We start from the raw sequence: 21,716 nt of genomic DNA, 5'->3' as shown, positions 1-21,716 counted from the left end.
TCATTATATGGGAACATCTTTCCAATAACTGCTTCATCGAACTCTGGCAGCATCTCCTCGACAGCAAACTGACAGAGCCACGAAAACTCGCTGTCGAGGCTGATAGATGGGTGAGCACCCGAGTCCCCCGGAGCCCGATGGGAGACTATGGCCGGGGATCCCCGGGGAACCACCGACCACGAGGCGGCAGAGTAGGCCAGAGCAGGGGCCGAGACACCCCCACGGGGTCCTCCCCTACCTCCACTTCGCCAGCCCTGGGCCGAAGTGGGGCCCCCCCCAGCGCGACCGGGGCCCCGCCCAAACGTTACTTGCCACAGATGCCAGCGGCCGGGTCACTATGCTAATGAATGATTCTCTCTGCCCGATGAACCAGCGACCCGGCACTACCGGCCCTCCAAACCGCCAGATCGCGCCCGCCGCCCTGGGTGAAGAACGAGGCGAGGAAGAGGACGACGACCACGAGCAGGCCGAGTGGGAGCCCGCCGCTATGATCTTGGCGTGCCTGGGCGAAAGAGACATGATCCCCCGAGCCCCGATCCCAGGCAACACCCAGAAGTACCGCCAATGGGTCACCATTAATGGACACCGGGCAACCACTGCAGAACCTGTCCGACCTGTCAAGCTAGCGGGAAGAGCGGAGGGAAAGTCGAAGCCCCGCTCCAACCATTTCCCGTGGTAACCACCCCCTTCGAGCGAGTGGGGATCGACATAGTGGGGCCCTTGGACCCCCGCACCTCTCAAGGACACCGCTTCATCCTCATTCTGGTGGACCGTGCCACCCGCTATCCAGAAGCCATCCCCCTCCGAACCATCACGGCCCCCGTGGTGGGCCGAGCGCTAATGGGGATCTTCTCCAGAGTCGGCTTCCCCCGAGAGGTCGTGAGTGATCGGGGCACAAACTTTATATCGAAATATATGCGGTCCCTGTGGCAACAGTGCGGGGTCACATATAAGTTCACCACCCCGTATCACCCCCAAGGGAATGGACTTGTAGAGCGGTTTAACCGAACACTGAAGGGAATGATCAAGGGCCTAGAAGAGCCGCTACGACGCAGATGGGACGTCCTACTGCCCTGCCTCCTGTTTGCCTATCGAGAGGTGCCCCAGAAGTCCCTGGGGTTCAGCCCCTTCGAACTGTTGTATGGACACCCTGTCCGAGGTCCCCTCAGCCTGGTCAAGGAAGGCTGGGAGACGGCTGTCCGAGATGCTCCCCCGGATATCTACCGGTACCTCCTGACCCTCCGCAACCAGACTCGAAAGTTCCGGGAACTTGCTGAGGCCAACCTTGAGGCCAGTCAGGAGGAGATGAAACGCTGGTATGACCAGATTGCCTCGTCCATCGAGTTCGAGCCGGGCCAACAGGTCTGGGTCATGTCCCCGGTCGAACCTTGTGCCCTCCAGGACAAATGGACGGGGCCCTTCAAAGCGGTGGAGCGCAAAAGCCCCGTCACTTACTTGGTGGACATGGAGTCCCCCCGAAGCCCCCTCCGGGTTCTACACGCCAACCGGCTCAAGCCTCACTTTGCCCACACTGAACTGAGCCTGCTGCTAGCTACAGATGACGGAGCGGAAGACGACTCCGAGCCCCTACCAGATCTCCTGAGCACCACCGAGAAGGACGGCTCCGTCGAAGGGGTCATGCTCTCCTCTACCCTGACTCCAGAACAGCACCAAGACTGCCGGAAGCTGCTGGGGCAATTTGCAGACCTATTTTCCCTCACTCCCGGGGTCACCCGGTGGTGTGTCCACGATGTAGACACTGGGGACAGCCCGCCTGTACGACACCGGGCTTTTCGAGTGCCCGACCGAGTTCGGGCCTGTATTCAGTCCGAAGTTGCCAAGATGCTAGCTCTGGGGGTAGTCGAACCCTCCAATAGTCCCTGGGCCAGTCCCGTTGTCCTGGTCCCTAAAGCCGCCGCCCCGGCGCACCCCCGGAGCTCCAATTCTGTGTCGACTACCGGGGGGCTGAATGCCGTCACCAGGACCGACGCCCATCCCATCCCCCGGGCAGATGAACTGATCGATCGCCTGGGGGCCGCCAAGTATCTCAGCACCTTCGACCTCACGGCCGGGTATTGGCAGCTCGGCCTCACCCCTGGTGCCCAAGAGCGATCTGCCTTCTCGACCCCCGACGGCCACTTCCACTTCAAAGTGATGCCCTTTGGCATGAAGAACGCCCCGGCTACCTTCCAGAGACTAGTGAATAGAGTGCTGGCGGGGCTAGAAGAGTTCAGTGCCGCATATCTGTACGATATTGCGGTATACAGCCTCCACTGGGGCGAACACCTGACACACCTCTGGAAGGTCCTGACGGCCCTCCGGCGGGCCAGACTGACAATAAAAGCCAGCAAGTGCCAGATAGGCCAAGGGTCAGTGACCTATCTGGGGCACCAAGTAGGGAGCGGCCAGGTGGCTCCCCTCCAACCAAAGATTGACGCCATCCGGGCCTGGGAGCCCCCGGTCACCCAGACAGCAGTCCGAGCCTTCCTAGAGCTCACTGGATATTACCGGCGCTTCATAAAAGACTATGGGAGCATTGTGGGGCCCCTCACAGAACTGACTTCCAAACGGCTACCACAGAAGGTGCGCTGGACCCCCGAGTGCCAAGCAGCCTTCGAGACCCTAAAGACTGCCATGTGCACCGCCCCTGTGCTCCAGGCCCCTGACTACAGCCGAGAGTTTGTGGTCCAAACCGACGCCTCAGAGCACGGCATTGGGGCGGTCCTATCACAAGTAAACCCTGAGGGAATCGACCTTCCCGTGGCCTTCATCAGTCGCGCCTGCTGGCTAGAGAACAACGATGGAGCACCATCGAGAGGGAAGCCTTTGCCGTCGTGTGGGCCCTAAAGAAACTCCGGCCCTACCTCTTCGGCACCCACTTCCGGGTACAGACCGACCACCGGCCCCTGCGGTGGCTGATGCAGATGCGTGGCGAGAACCCGAAGCTGCTGCGATGGTCCATCTCCCTGCAAGGGATGGACTTCACGGTGGAACATCGCCCTGGCAACGACCACGCCAATGCTGATGGCCTGTCCCGGTTTTTCCGCCTCGGCGAGGAGAACCCCCAAGAAGATGGGTGACTCTCCCCTGCCTTCAGCTGGGGGGGACGCGTGTTGGACCCGGCCTAGTGGTGTGGTCCTACCCCTCCCGCATGGCGGGCCCCGGACGACATCGGCCCTCCATCGAGCCCCGGTCGCCCCGGGGCACAACCCTACACAAACTACTGACAAGAGCCGCCACCCTGGCAACCCACGGCTCTTCCCCCCTTGAACACGGCGAACCCTGCACGCCCCAATGCTGCCGGTCCGGCGCCCACGCCAGACCCCCATTTCAGGCCCGACTCCATCTTGGGCCCATCACGTCCCGCGCACGTGGCCTCGGCCCAACCCCCGGCCAAGGCCCCAGCGAAGCCCCGACATCGAGGCACCAAGATCCTCCTAGGTGGTAGAGTGGCCACTCAACGAATCCAAGAGGATGGGAGTTTCGATGGGCCTCCAGCCGTCCCCGGACGCCTGGTATCGATCGCCCTCCGGCCTTCCTGGGCGCTGGCTCCACCCCCCTGCTGGGTGTCTGGACACCATCATCCCGGCCCCTCTGACCCCCAGGCGCGAGGGTCCGGACATCAAAGGACTCCAGTCCTATACCTGGGCTAGCCTTGGAGTAGGACGTCAGTTGTATCCTGGAGTTGAGAGCCCTGCTGACGCTGTCGCGGCTGACCCCGTGAAGAACTCATTACTCTGTACCTGAAACCTCTTTGGAGCCTGCTGGCGCTGCCGCGGTCCATCTTAGCTGAACCATCTTGGGAACCTGCTGGCGCTGCCGCTGTCCATCTTAGCTGAACCATCTTGGGAACCTGCTGGCGCTGCCGCGGTCCATCTTAGCTGAACCATCTTGGGAACCTGCTGGCGCTGCCGCGGTCCATCTTAGCTGAACCATCTTGGGAACCTGCTGGCGCTGCCGCGGTCCATCTTAGCTGAACCATCTTTGGAGCCTGCTGGCGCTGCCGCGGCCCATCCTCGCCGAACCTGCCTCAAGTCCTGCTGGCGCTGCCGCGGCTCGACCCTTCGGAACCCCCCAGCTCGAGGATTGAGAGCTGTGCGCAGGGTATCCCTTCGCCCAACAAGTACTGAGACTGTCCCGCTACCCTGTCCCCTGTTACGAGACTTTACGGATCCCTCGATCCGCTTGTACATATTACCGAAGATAATCAACCCTTTATACGGATAAAGCCTAAGAACTTATCCTTGTGTGGTGTCCATTTGTAGTGGTGTGATTGCTCTGCTGTACGATTATAGGAGAGGGCCCTCACACCGGAGGCCTCTCGACAACGCTCGGCCACTTCCAAGACGGAGGGGTGGACCTAGGGGTGGTCAGTCAGACATCTTCTGCCTCCCCCGGGATCGCCTTTCTAACAGGATGGCTGAGAAAACATGCTTTTCCGCGGCGGCTTCTCCGCCGAGGAAAAGCATGCGGATCTTCACCTCGGGGGCCTGTAGCGGGCCCCCTGGGTGAAGAGGGGTTGGGGGGTGCACATGGGGGGTACCCCTAGGGTACCCCCCTGCATTTGTATGCAGAAATCGGCAGGCACCGCACGGTGCCTGCCGCTTTCTGCATACAAATGCAATGTATGCATTTGTAACATTGCGGCGGGTGCCGGTAGAAGCCGCACCTGCCGCAATTTTACAAATAGAGGATGTGACCGCCAGGGTGGCGGTCACATCCTAATTGGACAGGAGGGAACTCCGCATGCCCATGCGGAGGTTCCCTCCTCCTCGGTGATCAAAATGGGCCCCTAAGATGGGGTCTTTTCAAGCGTATATGAGGCGGAGAGTTTGGGAGCAGGGCTGTTGTCCTGAGCCATGCGGACTGTGTGGTCAGCAAAAGTAGTGCAGGGAAAAAAGCAAACTGGTGTCTTGGTCCCAGATCTCAGGTAGGGTGGGATCTGTTGACCTAGCAACTAGTATAAGTAAGCATGTGGTCTATTTAGCACTTTCTAGAGTGCTGGTAAAATAGAGGGCAAGAGGCTGAAGAAGCAGGAGAATACTGAGTTCCCCAAAATATCTATAACTGACATCTAACAGCTCACAAAGAGGCAATGGATACTGCTTGAAGTGAAGCCCACCCTAAGAGGAAGCACGTGAAGTTTCATGTTGATGAGGGGTAAATATGTCCAGGGAAGAAATTATCTATACGTATTGGCACACATCCGTGAAGTTTTGCTTAAAAATCACATGAGGAAGAAGGATTTTGTGCTCATTACAGTGCTTTGTCAATTGATGAACTCCCACTTCATAATGTAAGTAAAGACATCATTGTGAAATAGTGAAAGTATATTGACAACCCCAATATTCAACATTTCTTGAATAAGAGATATCTGGTTGAAGGTTGAAAATAGAAATATCCTCAGGCCGCGAAAGTCAATGCAATATTGTACCCCATGGCTTCCTCTTCCTCCGTCTCATTGGAGGAATCTACAATTTCTAATGTAGTGGTCAGGAAACTGGACTCAACTCCTAAAGGTCCTTTGCAGCATCACATTTTGACATGAGAGCTTGCATTATGGTGCATATGCAACCCAAGTTCTTCTTAAAGAGCTTAACCCCTTCCGTGCTCATGACGAGCTAAGCTCGTCATGATGCACGGTTCTCGTGTGCTCATGACGAGCTGAGCTCGTCATGACCACACCCATTCCTATTATTGTCCAGCACAGGAGAGGAATATCAATAGCAGCCATGAGGTTAAAACAATGTCTGACTGTATTCAAGAGAATGATGACCAACTTCAATTCTGGTTCAGATGAAATTATTATCCCAATTTGAGTCAATCGTAACATTTGATGAACTCATAGGCAATGACTTCTTCAGCTTGTGCAGCTGTGGCAGGCCTTACAATCCTTTGGATTAAACCTTGAAAGGTAGGCACTAACTAGATGTCATTGATACAGAAAAACCATTTAATAGTCCTAACCCTTTTGAAGAAGAACTGAATAATAATGTATAAAGATGCTGATGAGAAAAATATCTTAAAGCCATTTAAGTTGTTCTCAGGCTAAAAGTCCTTTCTTCAGAATCAAGGCACTCCTAGAGTTCAGGACAATAAATACCCCCTTTGTGGCCGATCCCGAGCCCTATGTCAAGTGCTGCATGTGCCTTCAAATCCCAATCACATAATCAACCCAATCATGAATCAGCCCAAAAGTGACCATATGGAAGTGGGAGCAAGACTGAAATTCTTCCTTCCTCATTGGGTGGACTGTGTGTAAGATCATTAGATGCTCTCAATAATCCAGGAGGGATACATAATCCTGTTCAAGTCTCTCCCGAGCTCGCTCTTCATGCCTACCCTACTGCCAAAAGACATTGTGAAGAGAGAGAATGATGGGCAGAGTATAGAAGCTGCTTTTGGGAAATTCTGGTGGTCCCTCCATAACAAGAAACAAAAAGGATTTTATTCAATTATTTAATGGTTCCCAAATCAGATGGTTACTTTTGGCTTCTGATGGGCCTGAAGCTGTTGAACAAGTTATTCTGGTAGAGACATTCCTATTGTTTAGCTTCAGAGAGTCATTCATTTGATCAACAAATTCAATTTTTTGTCAAAACAGAATCTTTATGATGCCTGTTTGTTTGTGCCTGTTCATCCCAAAAGTCAGCAATACCTTCTGTCTCTCAGCGTCATCAAGAACCTTCACAAAGGTATTGACTCCAGTAGTAGCATCTCTTCAAAGTTGAAGGGATTATCCATATTTCCTATTGAGTCCCGTCAGTCCAATATTTGATTCTTCTCTCGCACCCTTTGACATCACCTAGGTTCTAATTGAAGGTCTACGGCCTGATTTAACTACGACTGCAGTGGTCACCGGGTTCAGGTTTCATCTCAAGCTAATTCTGAACTATTTGTTACTCCATTTGGCCCAAATGTCAAACAAGTGTGAGGTTCAGTTTCCAGTTACTCCTCAGGTAGCCCAAGATCTGGGTTGGAGGTTGTGCGAGAACAATTTAAAGAAAGGCGGTTTCTTTCCTGCATCGAAATTCGATACTACTGACAACCGATACCGGTCTTTGGGGTTGGGATAAGGAGTCTAGACAAGCAAGAGGAGAAGGATCCTTAGGCACAGGAGTAAAGAGCAGTGGTGGGTGGTATTTGATGGCAGTGGGGCTGAGTCGCAGGGGAGAAAGAGGGAATGAAAAAAAAACACGTACCTGTTGCCGCCGCCTCTTATTCCTCTGCGCTCACTTCCAGGGCAGGAAGCAGGACGCACCAGGCTCCCAGGCTCCCCATAGCCAATCACAAGGCTGCATTGTGATTGGTCTGAACACCGTGGTTCAGTGCTCAGCCAGGGAATGCGAGGCTGGGTATGTTCTGTACCCAGACTGTAATGCAGCCTCGTGCAGACCATGCAAAGTGGGCATGACACTTTGGCCAGCCAAAGCGTCTTGTACACTTGGAGTGGGCAAACCACTCCTGCTCTGTGAGCAGAGCAGCCTGCCCTGCCACTACCCTGCTGAGCAAGGATGGAAAATAAAATGATAATAACAATGAGTTATTATCATTTTATTTTTTCCTTGTTGTCCTGCTTAGTGGGGCGACACTCCTCCGTCTTAGCTGAGGAGCCGCCACTGGGAAAGAGTCCATTTCTCCACCTCCGCCCAATCAAAATCCCCCGCAGGACATAAACTGAGACCGCACGAGTTGTGCTACTCAGTGTGCTGTTGTCTGGAAGATATGCGGCTGCATAGTGAGTTGTGCTGCAAACTTCTTTGATAGGTGTAGGTGTTTCACTCGGTCGCCATGGCAACACTCCAAAGGAGACGGCGAGTCTGGTGTGACACACTGGGCCCTCCAAAGAACACTGCTCTACTGTGGCTACGACCTCCCCTCCGAGGTGTCAACAGTGCACTTGGTCACCTAGCAACGCTCCGGCAAAGGAAGGCAGTGATTGAGTGTGGCGCACTGGTTTTCAACAGGACACTGCTGCAGTTTGACTCGGAAGCATGAGTCCATGTAGCCCCAAAGCACATAGTGTAAAGCCTGACAGAAGATGAGGAGCAATGCTGAACTCTGTTCAAGGAGGCACCAAGCTCCTCCTGTAGGTCAATTAGAAGTTGCTGCTCTTAGGGTGTAATGCGCTGATCTTTTACAGGCTAGGCTGCCGGGCTCACAGATGACAGATTCCGGTAGTAGGATGGAAAGTGATGAAGTCTTTGACGGTCCTGAGACTTTAGGAACAAGAGGCCAGTCAACAAGCCCTTTGAGAACACTCGTAGTTGCACTGTACAAAAGGCAGCAGGCAGCAACCCAACACACCAAAGCAGGTAGCAGAGTTCCAGTCCCTCCTGCAGCACAGCACTCTGCAAGCAGCAGGCCAACGCAACAGAACAGCTAGCAAGGTGGCAGTATCTCCTGGTAGCATAGCAAATCCTTCTTGCAATGTGCATACCGAGCCAACAATGTCTGGTTTCAGTTCCAAAAAGAGTCTGATTTGATGGGGCCAGAGCCACAGGACATATACCCAAAAGTGCCTTTAATGTAGGGGACGACATCAAAAGAACTCTCTGAAGTACACAAGGATTCTTTTCAGCCCATTTGTGTCTGGCTAACGCTGGGGAGTAGGCAGGGCTTTGTGTGAGGACACAACACAGTCCATTCAGTTGTAAGTGTGAGCCATCTTTCTCCCTTCCTGCTCAGGACATCTATCCGAATGCAGATGAGTGCTCAGAATGCAGATGAACCTTACCTTCCTGTGTTTGTGGCTGACTAGAGGGAATGAACAAAGTGTTGCTGTTACCAAACCCAGGTGTGATTTGGAAACAGGCTATCAGGCACAAAGAGCCGTAAGTACACAGAAATGTCCACTTTCTAAAAGTTACATTTCTAAAACAGTAATGTACAATCCAATGTTACCAGTAAGTAGAATTTATCACTACCATTCTAAACATACCAAACATGACAACGCCAATCCTTTCTGATCGGGAACTACATCTTAAAAGTATATAAGGGAATTCAGAAGGCTAGCCTATGAGAGGAGTAGGCCTGACAGCAGTGAAAAATGAACCAGGCTGTTTGTCACTACCAGGGGTTGTAAAACATAAAGGTGCATGTCCTAACTTTTACTTATACAACACTCTGCCCATAAGGCTACTTAGGCCCTACGTTAGGGATGACCTATGTAAACAAAAGGGGAGTTTTAAGGCTTGGGAAGTAGTTTTAAATGCCAAGTTGAAGTGGCAGTAAACTGCAGATACAGGCCCTGCGGTGCCAGACCTGAGACAGGTTTGAAAGGCTGCTTCTACGGGTGGCACAATTAGTGCTGCAGGCCCACTAGTAGAATTAAATTTACAGGCACTGGGTATATGGTATTCAATTTTACAAGGGTCTTACAAGTAAATGAATTATGCCAAACAGGTGTAAACAAATCAGACCATGTTTTAGGGGAGAGAGCACATGCACTTTAGCATTGGTTAGCAGTGGTAAAGTGCACAGAGTTGTAAAGCCAACAAAAACGAGGACAGGAAAAACTAAGAGGAGGAAGGCAAAAGGTTTGGGGGTAACTTGCAAAAAAGCGCCATTTCCAACAATCTGGTAGCCTGGTGTTACCTGAACAGGTAAGGGGGTACAAGAGTTTTCACATGAATATCTTAGCATCTCAGTTTTGCTTGTTGTTGAGACTCACCTGACTGCATTATAGGCGATTTGCATCCAGGAGGAGTTGAACTATCAAGCGGAATGTTTCTCAATAACGTTCCATCCATCTCCTTCACAATTCAAGCAGATTTGTCTTTCTTACAGGGAGCCATTGATGGACTTGTTTGCCTGCGATGTCAAACTTTAGATGCATTGTCTGGAGGCATGACCAGTGGCTTGTTGGTGTCTTGGGCCCAATGCCATCTATACACCTTTGTCTGAATTCCCCTCCTCCAAAAGGTGCTTCATGAGTTTCATGGGGGGAGGGAGGATTGTGATTGCTCCTTATTGGTCAAGACACCTATTGATTCACTTTTAATGAATCTATGCAGAGGTGAGGTATTTCATGTTTCGCTGAATCCATCTCCCCTTCAGAACCCACAGTTATCGTCCAGTTGCAACATGTCAGGCTAACAGCCTGGAGATTGAGAGCTTGAATCTGGAAACTCTTTGATGTTTAAGTCAAAGAGCCTTAGATATTCAGTCTTCGTGAAGACTCTCAACATTGTCCTTTTTATAAGAAATGTTGGAGTTCTTTAAGAAATGGTGCTCTGAGAAGAATCTATATCCAGTCTCAAGGATCCAGTGTCCGATATTAGAGTTTTGAGGGATCTTTTTTTCAAAAATGCAGCTTCCTCAACTTTGGCAGCACAATGGGCAGTGATAAAGGCTCTTTCAGGATCGTTCTGGGAATTTGGCAGAAGTGACTTTTTGGTTTTAAGACTGCTAAAGAGCTTTTGATTGCGTTAACCAGTTAGCTCATCTTCAGTCTGTACCTGGGATATACCAACAGTCTTGAAGGGGGCTGCAACAGGGTCCTTATGTGCCTCTCGACAGTGCTAAGCTAATTTGGCTTTCTGCAAAGACTGTATTCCTCATTGCAAAAATATCTGCAAGGAGGAAGCTGGGTAGGTTATGAGCTCTGGTCATTTCCTATCCTTATTTAAGAATCTTTCCTGATGAGGTGGTTTTGAAACTAGACCGAAAGTTTGTTGCAAAGATAAACTCCAAATTTCATTTCCAATAGGAGATAGAGCTTTCGACTTTCCAGTCAGGGAATTCTGAAGTTCCTTCTAAATTAGTTATTAAAAGGTGTTATTCGGTATATCTCTAATATTCTAAAGAGTTTAGAGTTTCCAATTACTTGTTCATTTCTTTTGGAGCTTTTAACAAAGGGAAAAATATTTTGTCTTCGACTCCAAGCAGATGAGTAGGCCATGCGATATCTCAGGCATACAATCAATGAGAGAGGGTCCTTCTTTTGACAGTCAAGGTCACTCCACAAGAGGATTCTTAACATCATGGGTAGAGGCAAGAGGTGTGTCTCTGCATGAAATGTGTAGGACGGCAACATGGGCTTCTCACTACACATTTGTAAACTATTACAGACTTCATGTTTTCTTTTTTTAAGTCCAAAAATAAGTTTATTGAAATAAATAATTACATAAAGGTACAAAATAGAAAAACATTGAAAGTAAAAGGGTTACATACAGTATAACAGTTGAAAGGGATGCGCATAGAAGGCATGAAATAAATCAATCAAACATATCAAATGCACGTAAAGTAACAAGAATATATGATACATTGGTATGAAGAAAAAGGAAATGTCACGTTCCACAAAAATGTATATTATATAGTAGTGTATAAATAAAACTATAGATTAACAGCATAAGGGAAGTCATGGAGGTTTAGTAACGTCTTGTTGTAGAGGCCTAAGGAGCATACCATTTCTAGCTCTTGCAACAATGAGCAATGTAGCCGGGTCCCACAAGTCTGAACGTTTGGATGCCATATGCAACGGATATACAAATGTTGTATCCAACCTATGATTGTAACAGACAGCATACCACCATGCTTGATATGATAATTTAGGGAAGTCTTTCCAGTTCTTGGTTATTTGTTGGAAGGCCAATCCTAATAACAGGTCTATCATCTTTACATTAGAGTCACAATCTTCCCATATAGGAGATAGGCTACTAAAAAGATATGTGTAATGGAGAAGAGGTGATTGGAGTGAAAAATTGAGTTAAGTTGTGACCATACCGTTTCCCAAAAAAGTTCGGACAAGCCTGCATGCGAAAAGCAAATGAAATATGTCAGCATGTGGTGACGAGCAAGACCAACAAGTGTCTGAGAGGCCGAATGTCTTGCATTGAGGATAAGCAGGGTAACAGGAGCCTATTATATATGAAAAAAAGTGTCTGTGTGGTGTTTGCCGCTCTAGAATTTTCCCAAGTTTAAGCCAGATTCTATTCCAAAAATCCACAGACCAAGAGGTTTCAAAATCCTTCTCCCATAGTAAGTTTACCTTAGTTTTGCCTCTCGGAGTGGATGAGCTATGTAGGAGTTTATATATAGTGGAAGACATAGATTCGTGAAGTAGGAGAGTCCGCAGTTTATCTGCGAGGTCAAGTTGAGGAGGGACATCATGATGGGATGTTGTGTACTGTAGGCGAGCAATTTGGATAGCTTATATTAAGAGAGAATATTTGGAACGAAAAGTCGAAGGGAAGCAAAAAACAATGATAGCTTGCCCAAATGGCATAATCTCATCTTGATTATATAACTGATTCACCCAAATCAGGCCACGTTGTCTCCAAGATTTACAAAAGAAAGGTCTACTATTTAATAAAATGTGGACGTTATGCCATATAGGAAAATTGAGAAATGAATTTACTGGGGTCGATGGAAGAATCTTGGAAGTATATTTGATCATGGGAGTAAAAACAGACTGCGGTTTGCGTGTGAAGGATAAGTATTCTTGGAAGGAGAAAGAGGAAATAAAAGATTGCTCAAGTGTAGCCCAGAGAGGATAATTTATGGAAGAATCAGAAAGCCATCTTGATGCCTGATTTATTATGAAGGACTTATGGTAAATAGGGAATTCAGGAAAGTTTGCCCCACCCTCCGATTTTGGACGAATTAGTTTTTTGGATGGACATACGTGATTTCTTGTTTGCCCACAAAAATGAAGATAAGATGGAGTTAAGTTTTTTTAAATATTTAAAGAGAATCGACAATGGAATATTAGAAATTGTATATAAAACTAAGGGGGAAAGCATCATTTTTACTTTACCTACCAGGACAAGTATAGGGGATGCCATCTCGTTAAAGACGACAATCTTTGTATGCAATTTTCCATGCAGCGTGAAATTGTTCCCGATATGGACGGAGTAAAGTGTAATCGTAAGTATTTGATGTATTGGGGGATGCATGCAAAACCTGAGGTAACAAACTCAGCTATAAAGGTGTATTTTGTTAAGGTTAGTATCTCACACTTGTCTTTATTCAATTCATATCCAGAAACATATGCAAAAGAGTCAACCTCTTCTAGAAAAGCGGGGAGAGAGACTTGAGGTTGCGAAAGAAATAAGAGAACATCATCAGCATAAGCTGCCATTTTAATATTAGTTTCCTTTTAAAGTAAAGCCATGAATGTCATTGTTTTGACGAATCCTTAGCAAAAAAGGTTCTAAGGCAAGATTAAAAAGAAAAGGAGAGAGTGGACAATCTTGTCCAACTCTTCTGCCAAGCTTAAAGTAGGAAGAAATGCCACCATTCACTGTTACAGCTGCTCTTGGATTAGAATTCAAAATGAAGATTAAAGCAATAATTTTTGGGCCAAAGCCAAACCATTGAAGAGTGCGAAAGTGTTAGGGCCATTCAACTCTATCAAATGCCTTCTCTGCATCCAAAGCTATGGCTGCTAAGGGATGAGGGATGTGCGGGCTTTGGAGAGGATATCAAAAAATAAGCGAGTGTTGTCTGTAATGAGCCGCCCCTTAACAAAGCCGGATTGCTCTGTTCCCAGCAAACCAGGCAACTGAGATTCTTAACCGGATGCTAGAGCTTTGAAAAAATGTTGTAATCTATGTTGACCAGAGAGATAGCTCGATAGTTTTTACAATGTTGTGGGTCTTTACCATCTTTAGGTATAAGACAGATAAGGGCATCAGAGAAAGAACAAGTATACTCCCCAGATTGCAAAAGGGCATGTATGAGGGCATGCAACTTGGGAATAAGTACATGCGCAAAATGAATAAAGAATTCCACAGTAAATCCAAATGGCCAGGGGCCTTATCTTTTTTGAGTATTTTCAAAGCAGTATGAAGTTCTTTCTGTGTGAGGTCAGATTCTAAAAGTGAAAGATCTGGGCGGCCGTCAGGGGAGCAATGAAGAAAGAGTTTCAGACGCATATCATGATTTATAAAAGAGAAGAAATTCATTTAGGATCTCCTCATCTTTAAATCTCAGAGAGTTATCCTGAACAAAAATAGATTCTATATTGAGTTTGTTTTGTTTAACTTTTAAATAGTTAGCCAATAATTTCCCAGCTCTATTCTGACCACCATAGAATTTGGCGCTTGATTTCAATAAATAGTTTGAAGCATTGTTAGTAGTAGTATACTGATAAAAATGGAATTTGACTGTAATGAGTTCAGATAAGCAAGCTTTTGATTTAGAGGAGTAGTAAGAATGTTCCAAGTCTTTTATTTTGGCTAACAGGGCATTGGTGATTTGTTGGGACTTTTTGCGTCGTTTAGAAACAAAGCAAATAATAAAATCTCTAGCTGATGCCTTGAAGGCTTCCCAAACCACACGAAAAGGTATGTTATCTGACTGATTAAAAAGGAAATATACATTGAAAAAAGAAGTAAAGGAGGACATGAAAACCGGGTCCATGAGTAGAGCATTATTAAATCGCCATTTCCAGGACAATTTGGGTTTGTGCAAAACATCAAGGTGAATAGTGACGGGAGCATGATCAGATATTAAGATGGAGCCAATATCCGCCGCCACTAGTGATTGAGAAATGTTATGAGATGCAAAAAAATAATCTAAGTGTGACTGAGTGTGATGTGCCTGTGAGTAAAAGTAGTATTCTCTCAAAGTGGGATTGCAAAGCCTCCATGCATCTATGAGTTTATGTTGTTTAATTGTTTTGTGGGAATAATTTATGAGGGACGAAGGGAGTCGAAGAGTTTTGGTCTAAAAGGGGTAAAAAATGTAATTACAAACCCGTGCAAGAATGAAGTTGTTATCGTAGCATTGTGTGATCTGCTGGGCCAGGGCAATCCAGAAAGCGGAGTCACCGATTGTGGGTGCATAAACATTCAATAAAGAGACTGGAACATTATCCACCGTAAATTTAACAAATATCCACCTACCCGCCTGATCTGTACAATGTGATAATATCTTAACAAGAAGGGATTTACGAAAAAGAATAAGGACTCCATTACGTTTGCCATCACCCGGGGAGAAAAGAACGTTACCCACCCATCCTCTTTTTAATTTCGCAGATTCTTCAGCTGTCAAATGAGATTCTTGTATGCATGCAATGTCTGTTCCCAATTTAGCCAAATGAGACAAAACTCTCTGTCATTTGGTAGGTGAATGCAAACCTCTGACATTCCACAATATAATTTTTAAAGGCATAAATGAAAACTGAAAATGTATGAAAAATATCGATTAAAACAAAATCTTGAACTATTTAAGCAATGTTCAACAACAAACCAACTGTATGTAGAATGAAGCAATGAAATAGAAAATATGTATAAGAAGAAAAGGAAAAAGGAATACAGTGAGTAAAGAACTTCTGAAGAGGAAGGGAATGCTGTGGAGTAGAGAAAAGTGATAAGGTAGGTATAATGTGGTAAAAGTCATTGAATGGAGAATAGAAAGAAAAGGACAGAAAAATAGTACAAAAAAGGCAAAGAGCAATTAAGAAAAAAGACTTACATATAATCCAGAACATACGCGGGGTGGAAGGGTGGAATGCCATGTGGAACAATGCCGTGTCCAAGACCCATGCGGGAAGGCGGGAAAGAGGAGAGGACCAACAAAGTTCACTACATAGGGGAGAGAATAACACGCGGGAGCAGCCTGTGTGGAAAGAAAAGCGGGTAATTATATAGTTAAAGCAATAGCAGTGTAAGTTAACTTTCGCTTACATCTCAACAGGTAACAAATGAGTTAAACAGAGTCAAAAATTCATTAATTTTTTTTAAACATAATTGGATCCAAAAAAATGTCTATTTGGAACTGAATGAAGAAGTAGTATCCATTGTGTCAGCATGGTATGAGTGTAGGAAGCTCTTCAGTTTTATTGGGTCTTCATAGGTGTCAGTTTTGTTATTAATGGTCACTTTAAATAGGCAGGGGTGAAAGAGACCATATCAGGCACCTATCGAGCCTTATTGTGGCTTTAGTACTAGGAATTCCTTGCGTCGATTAGCAGTCGCCTTAGGATAATCTTGAAAGAAAAATAAGGAGTTTCCTGACCAAGATATGCGACTATTGTTCTAGCCACTGATAGAATTTTTAATAAGTCAGTGTATTCAAAAAAATACAAGATCACTCCTCTTGGTTTCCTTGCTGTGGAAGAAGACTTCAAATGTAATGGTGGACCCAATTGATGAGCTCTTTGGATGTTGAGAATAGTACTCTTTGGCAACTTAAGGAGCTTTGGAAGAAAGGATTTGAAAAAAGAGATTGGATCCAAACCTTCTGTTAATTCAGGAAGACCATAAACATGAAGATTATTCCTCCTATTCCTGTTTTCCAAATTTTCAATTTGCTTATGTAACATGGATACCTGGGAACATAAAGCGTCCACTCTGGAAGTAGAAGAGGTTAAGGAGCCAATATTCTGCGCCAATGTAGTAACACGTTCCTCCACGTTTGACCATTTATCAGAGAGCAACTGAAGCTCAGTGTTGGTTTCCTCAACAAATGGGCGTAAGGCCCTAATTTCTTCCAGCAATACGTCCATTGTAACAGAAGATGGTTGTTTAGGAGGAGAAGGAGGATCTTTCTTCAACCTTTTTGATGATGCTTTAGTGACACTAGAGGTTAGAGTGGTATTAGATGACGATGCACCCTTGGGTGAGGTATTGGCTGAGTCATCCATAGATAAACAATTATATCGTGTATTAGTATGGCTCAGAAATGTACGAGAAGCTGGTTTATATAAAGAAAAACTTTAAGGTAACCTTCCCATAGATAGGGAAAATAAACTTTGACAATAAATATCAGTAATAACCAAATGACAATTTACAAGACCTCAAGATAATTAATTCCGTAACATAAACATGCAAAAAGGTACTTGAGGCCAATGAAACAATTTGCTATAGCAATGAAATTACATCTCTAGTAAGGGTTTGAGAATGGAAAGAAGAAAGAAAGAGAGGTCATAAGGTACAGATATCAAGAGAGGTATCAAAAGAGGGTTAAAGAAGCATTGTATAAAGTTGATTCCATACCGTGAGTAAGCACCCCCTCGAAAGCATATCATAACCAGCCCATTTATTTGTGTAAGAAGGACATAGATAAAAAGTAAGGTATGCAATACTTAAATAAGGATCAAGTCACATTTGAGAAAGCATAGAAAGACTTTTCATGAAACGGTGCCATCCTTACATTGTGAAAAAAGCAAGTTAAAGTAAAAGTTCAGTCAGTGAACTGAGGGAGGCACATTTCCAATGGCTAATCTTGAAATGGCAGACTCCAGGATTATGTAAAGAGCAGTGAGAGGCATTGGTTAAAATTTCATATGAAGAAATATTTTATTAATGTCCAATTATCCAGCATTCAGTGCTCACAAAATATGCAAATGAGCATCACATTGAAGAGGAGCTTCACCGGCACAACGGAGCTGCACTGAACTTCATTGCAGACTCCAGGATTATGTCAAGAGCAGTGAGAGGCATTGGTTGAAATTTCATATGAAGAAATATATTATTAATGTCCAATTATCCAGTATTTACTGCTCACAAAATATGCAAATGAGCATCACGTTGAAGAGGAGCTTCACTGGCACAACAGAGCTACACTGGACTTCATTGCAGACTCCAGGATTATGTCAAGAGCAGTGAGAGGCATTGGTTGAAATTTCATATGAAGAAATATATTATTAATGTCCAATTATCCAGCATTCAGTGCTCACAAAATATGCAAATGAACATCACATTGAAGAGGAGCTTCACCGGCACAACGGAGCTGCACTGAACTTCATTGCAGACTCCAGGATTATGTCAAGAGCAGTGAGAGGCATTGGTTGAAATTTCATATGAAGAAATATATTATTAATGTCCAATTATCCAGCATTTACTGCTCACAAAATATGCAAATTAGCATCACATTGAAGAGGAGCTTCACTGGCACAACAGAGCTACACTGGAGTTTATTGGTGAATTAATAATGCCTTCAAGCTGTAAAGGACCATAAAAAATACCTGCAGTTTTCAGGGTATCTCAGAAGACATCCTCAGGTGTGGAGCGAGGTTTGCCATTGAAATGACGCATTGGAGAAAAACTCCGTCAGCGGTCGGAAGAAAGAAAACAAAATGGCAGCTTTGAGCTCGTTAGAGCCTCGCCGTGATACACTCACAACAAAACGTTGTCCGCAGTCGTCAGAAAAACCTCCAAAGAAGTTTCTTTCAATTCCTCAGACGTTCGCACAGCATATCTTCAATTTTGATGTTGATGCGTGGGGAAATTGCCGTGGTTGTTCCATCGCTGATCCCACCGTCCCGGGAGAGTCACGAAACAGCCGTCATCTCTGTTGGGTGTTAGCCACGCCCCCCCATAAACCATTACAGACTTGATGTAACAGATTCTTTGTCTGATAATGTTGGTTCCATGGCAGTTAAAATGGCAATGAAGTAAGTGTTGTTTAAAATGTAATCATTATAGCATTGGATAATTGGTTCAAAATGTCTGTTGGTTTTTGCTGAGGTTTGTTTTTTCTTCCCTCTGTAAAACTTGGAGGAAGTGAATCGATGAGGAGGCAATGAAACCATTACTTACCATTAAAATAAATTACACTGAAAAACAACCTCCTTGTCCCAGTTGAAGCCTACCTTCTTTTGCCCCACCTAGTCTACACTTGTCACTTTCACGAGGTTGGAGGAGTACTTTTGTTGGAAGGGCAATAGAAATTTTAAAAAGGACTAGCGTCTAATCTGCCTGTCTAGGGGCAGGCCCATCCTCACTCAGTAAGACTTGGATGAGGAGGATCTTACTCCGATAATGGTTTCAATACTAGTTCAGAAGCAATATATGTGATTTCTATCAGCAAACCCTTGTTTAATTAATTTACAAAGATGTGCAATTTTTAGGGAACATTAGGGTAAAGGATGAAATACATCCTCTTGAGTTGACACGGAATTGACCCAACTGATGTTATGTATGTCAAAACTTGGAATTATGAGACATTTTGTTTAAAGTATGTTTTAACTCCAGAACTTCAGACAGTCTTGCTTTTCATAGGTTTCCTATAAATCTGTTAAGTAGGACAGTGTGTGCACATTTATAATTGAATTAATCAGTTCACTGGTATGCCCGACCTTTTGTATTGTATTTTTTATATCAGCACATTAGCACTCAACTCTTTTGTACTCGTAGCTGTCAGTGGTGCGACTAGTGCAGTGGCATACGCCCAGAGTTGTGGGGGCCAAGCCTTCTGCCTTGCACCCACTGTAGTTATAATATTAATAAAGCGCCATTGTAGAATTTTATTTTACAACTGCCTATTGTGGTATTCTCCTCTCACGTGCAGCTCGTGATGAGATATGTCTTGTAAGGTGAGACCAAGAAGGAGAATGTCAATAGTGGAATGTTGGAGATAGAATGAAAATACATCTGTGACAGAGTACATCAGTTGGTGACTTAGAGCCGGCCGGGGAGTTCATTAAATATATTCGCTAGTTACCGTATGTGGTGAAGGGTGAATATTGGATTAACACACTTCAGACAGAGGACTAGAGATTTCTTTCGGGATGAGAGTGCTGAACAGGCCAAATGGCCTGAGGAGGACTGCATTGATGAGTAGCTGCCAAGGTTTCAGATAGCTTATGAGTGACATTTTCATAATTTCATTGTATTTATGAGTGACATTCAATGACTATGAGTGACACTTTCTCGCAAGCAAAAATCAAGCAATGGAGACGAGGGAAACACATAAATATCAGAAATTACACCCATGTGAGCAACAAAAAACTACGTTTTGCACCATTCTATTAAAAGCCTAAAAAAATCCATTTATTACTATCTTTAGTAGCCCAACAAAATCAAGTCCCATCCATTACCCTTACCCCTCTACCTCGCATTAAAAGCAGGTGTTGATTTTGGGCCAGTCCAATAAGCAAATTTGCATCTAACGTGTCCTGTCCTGCCATGCCTTTAATCTAATCAACTTTTGTTGACCTTTTTGCCCTGCCTTGATTGCATCAAGCATGGTTGTGTAATGCGAGCGATACACCTTTCGTTCAAGGCATACATAAAAATATGTTTCTTCCATAGATCACCTTCCTGGTGCTTTGAAGCTATTTATCTAAAAGGCAGTTTGAGCGTGTGTTGGGTTTGTAGCCAGCATACAGTATCAAAGGCAAAACTACAATTGTGAATGCTATGTTATTCTCCCTATAAAAGCCAGCACGGGTTCAAGGGTACCACGAAATATGAAGCAAAAAGTGTCACTGATTGAAGTGTTACTCATATGTTTGCTGAAACTTGTAAAATATGAAACACAAGCCAGGTAATGAACTTGGTAGCTATGCCATGCTCCGACAGTGCACGCACGCAACACACAGCACAACGCTCAGAATACACTTATTTTCCCTCAATAAATGACTAAAGGTCACCTTTTCCGAGAGTAGGTCTCCTGCTCTGGGGTGACTGTCCTCACAGTTCCGCTTGCGGTCGGCAGGAAAGGAATGGGTAAAGGGTGTGTCTACTGTCTTCCTCCCCTTCAGGCGCGGTGAAAGGCTTGGTGATCTTTTTAACCCCAGAACAACTTTAAAGGGGTGTGAGAGTTCAGATTTTAACATAAATACCCAAATGCAGAAATCAAGACACATTATTAATAATTTATAATTGATAATTTGCAAGCATTACAGGAAGTTTGTGACTGATAAACTTGGCAACTTTCCACAGCCCAACATAGGACAAAGAAAACTCTGAATAAAGACAAAAAGCGGAGCATTGATCGGAGATTTATATAACTTGTTGTAAAGTCACGCCGTCATTTTTCACCCTTCTTCCTCCTGCTCCCTTTGTAGCCCTTCATGCGTCCATCACGCACTTGACTCCTGTATTCGCCTACCTTCCATTTTACCCCTTCATTCGTCCATCACCCACTTTACTCCTGTATTCGTCCACCTTCCATTTTACCCCTTCCTACTTCAAACTCCCACTTTAACCCATCATGCGCCCATCACCCACTTTACTCCTGTATTCGTCCACCTTCCATTTGACCCCTTCCTTTCCGCCGACTCCAGATTTCGCTTCACTCTCAGCTCCCGGTTTACCTTTCACCCCCCCCTTGTGTTTTACAAGCAGCAGTGTGTTCCAGACGTCCGAAATTGACGTACAGGTTACGACGTACTCCTACGTGTGCCCTCGCGCCCGTGTGTCTATGTAGCTTTGTTTTGCAGACGCGGCTACTTTTCCTCGCTCTGTCAGAGGCGAAAAGCGCCTCCTAACACTGAAGTTCCAAGCACTGCAGCAGCTGTGACTCGTGCACCCTCACATCTGTCTGCTTCCATCACCTCGGCGAGCTGGCGCTGTCACCCCTGTAGTAAGTGGGTAATTGACTTAAACCCATAAGTGCCAGGGCTCTCGCCAGGAGGCAGCTTACACCAGCCCATTTCAATTGTTAGTGCTGCCTAAAACAGAATCAACGATTAACCATAAAAGTGGGTAGAGGATGTAGCGTAAAGGCCAGAGCTGCTCAGCTGGGGAACCAGGCTTCGACTCAATGTCCTGTGATTCTGGGCAAATCACTTTATCTTCCCGCGCCTCCCACAAATGAATGTGTCCTCAACTGATGCTCATGAAAAGCGCAGGAGTTGATTACATGCCCGGCTCAAATTAAGGGCTGCCTGTAGCTATAGTTGCAGTGGTAATGTAACGCCATGGCTATAGTCTTCCTCCCTCAGGGCTGGGCCCACGCCGTTTCCATGGTGCGGGTCTCACCTTAAATGAGCTTCCGGGACTCCCCTGGGACTAACAGTCTCACGTTCTCATCGCTAA

Source organism: Lissotriton helveticus, chromosome 3_1, assembly GCF_964261635.1.
Source record: "Lissotriton helveticus chromosome 3_1, aLisHel1.1, whole genome shotgun sequence".
Lineage (NCBI taxonomy): Eukaryota > Metazoa > Chordata > Amphibia > Caudata > Salamandridae > Lissotriton > Lissotriton helveticus.
Note: the sequence above shows the minus strand (reverse complement) of the source record.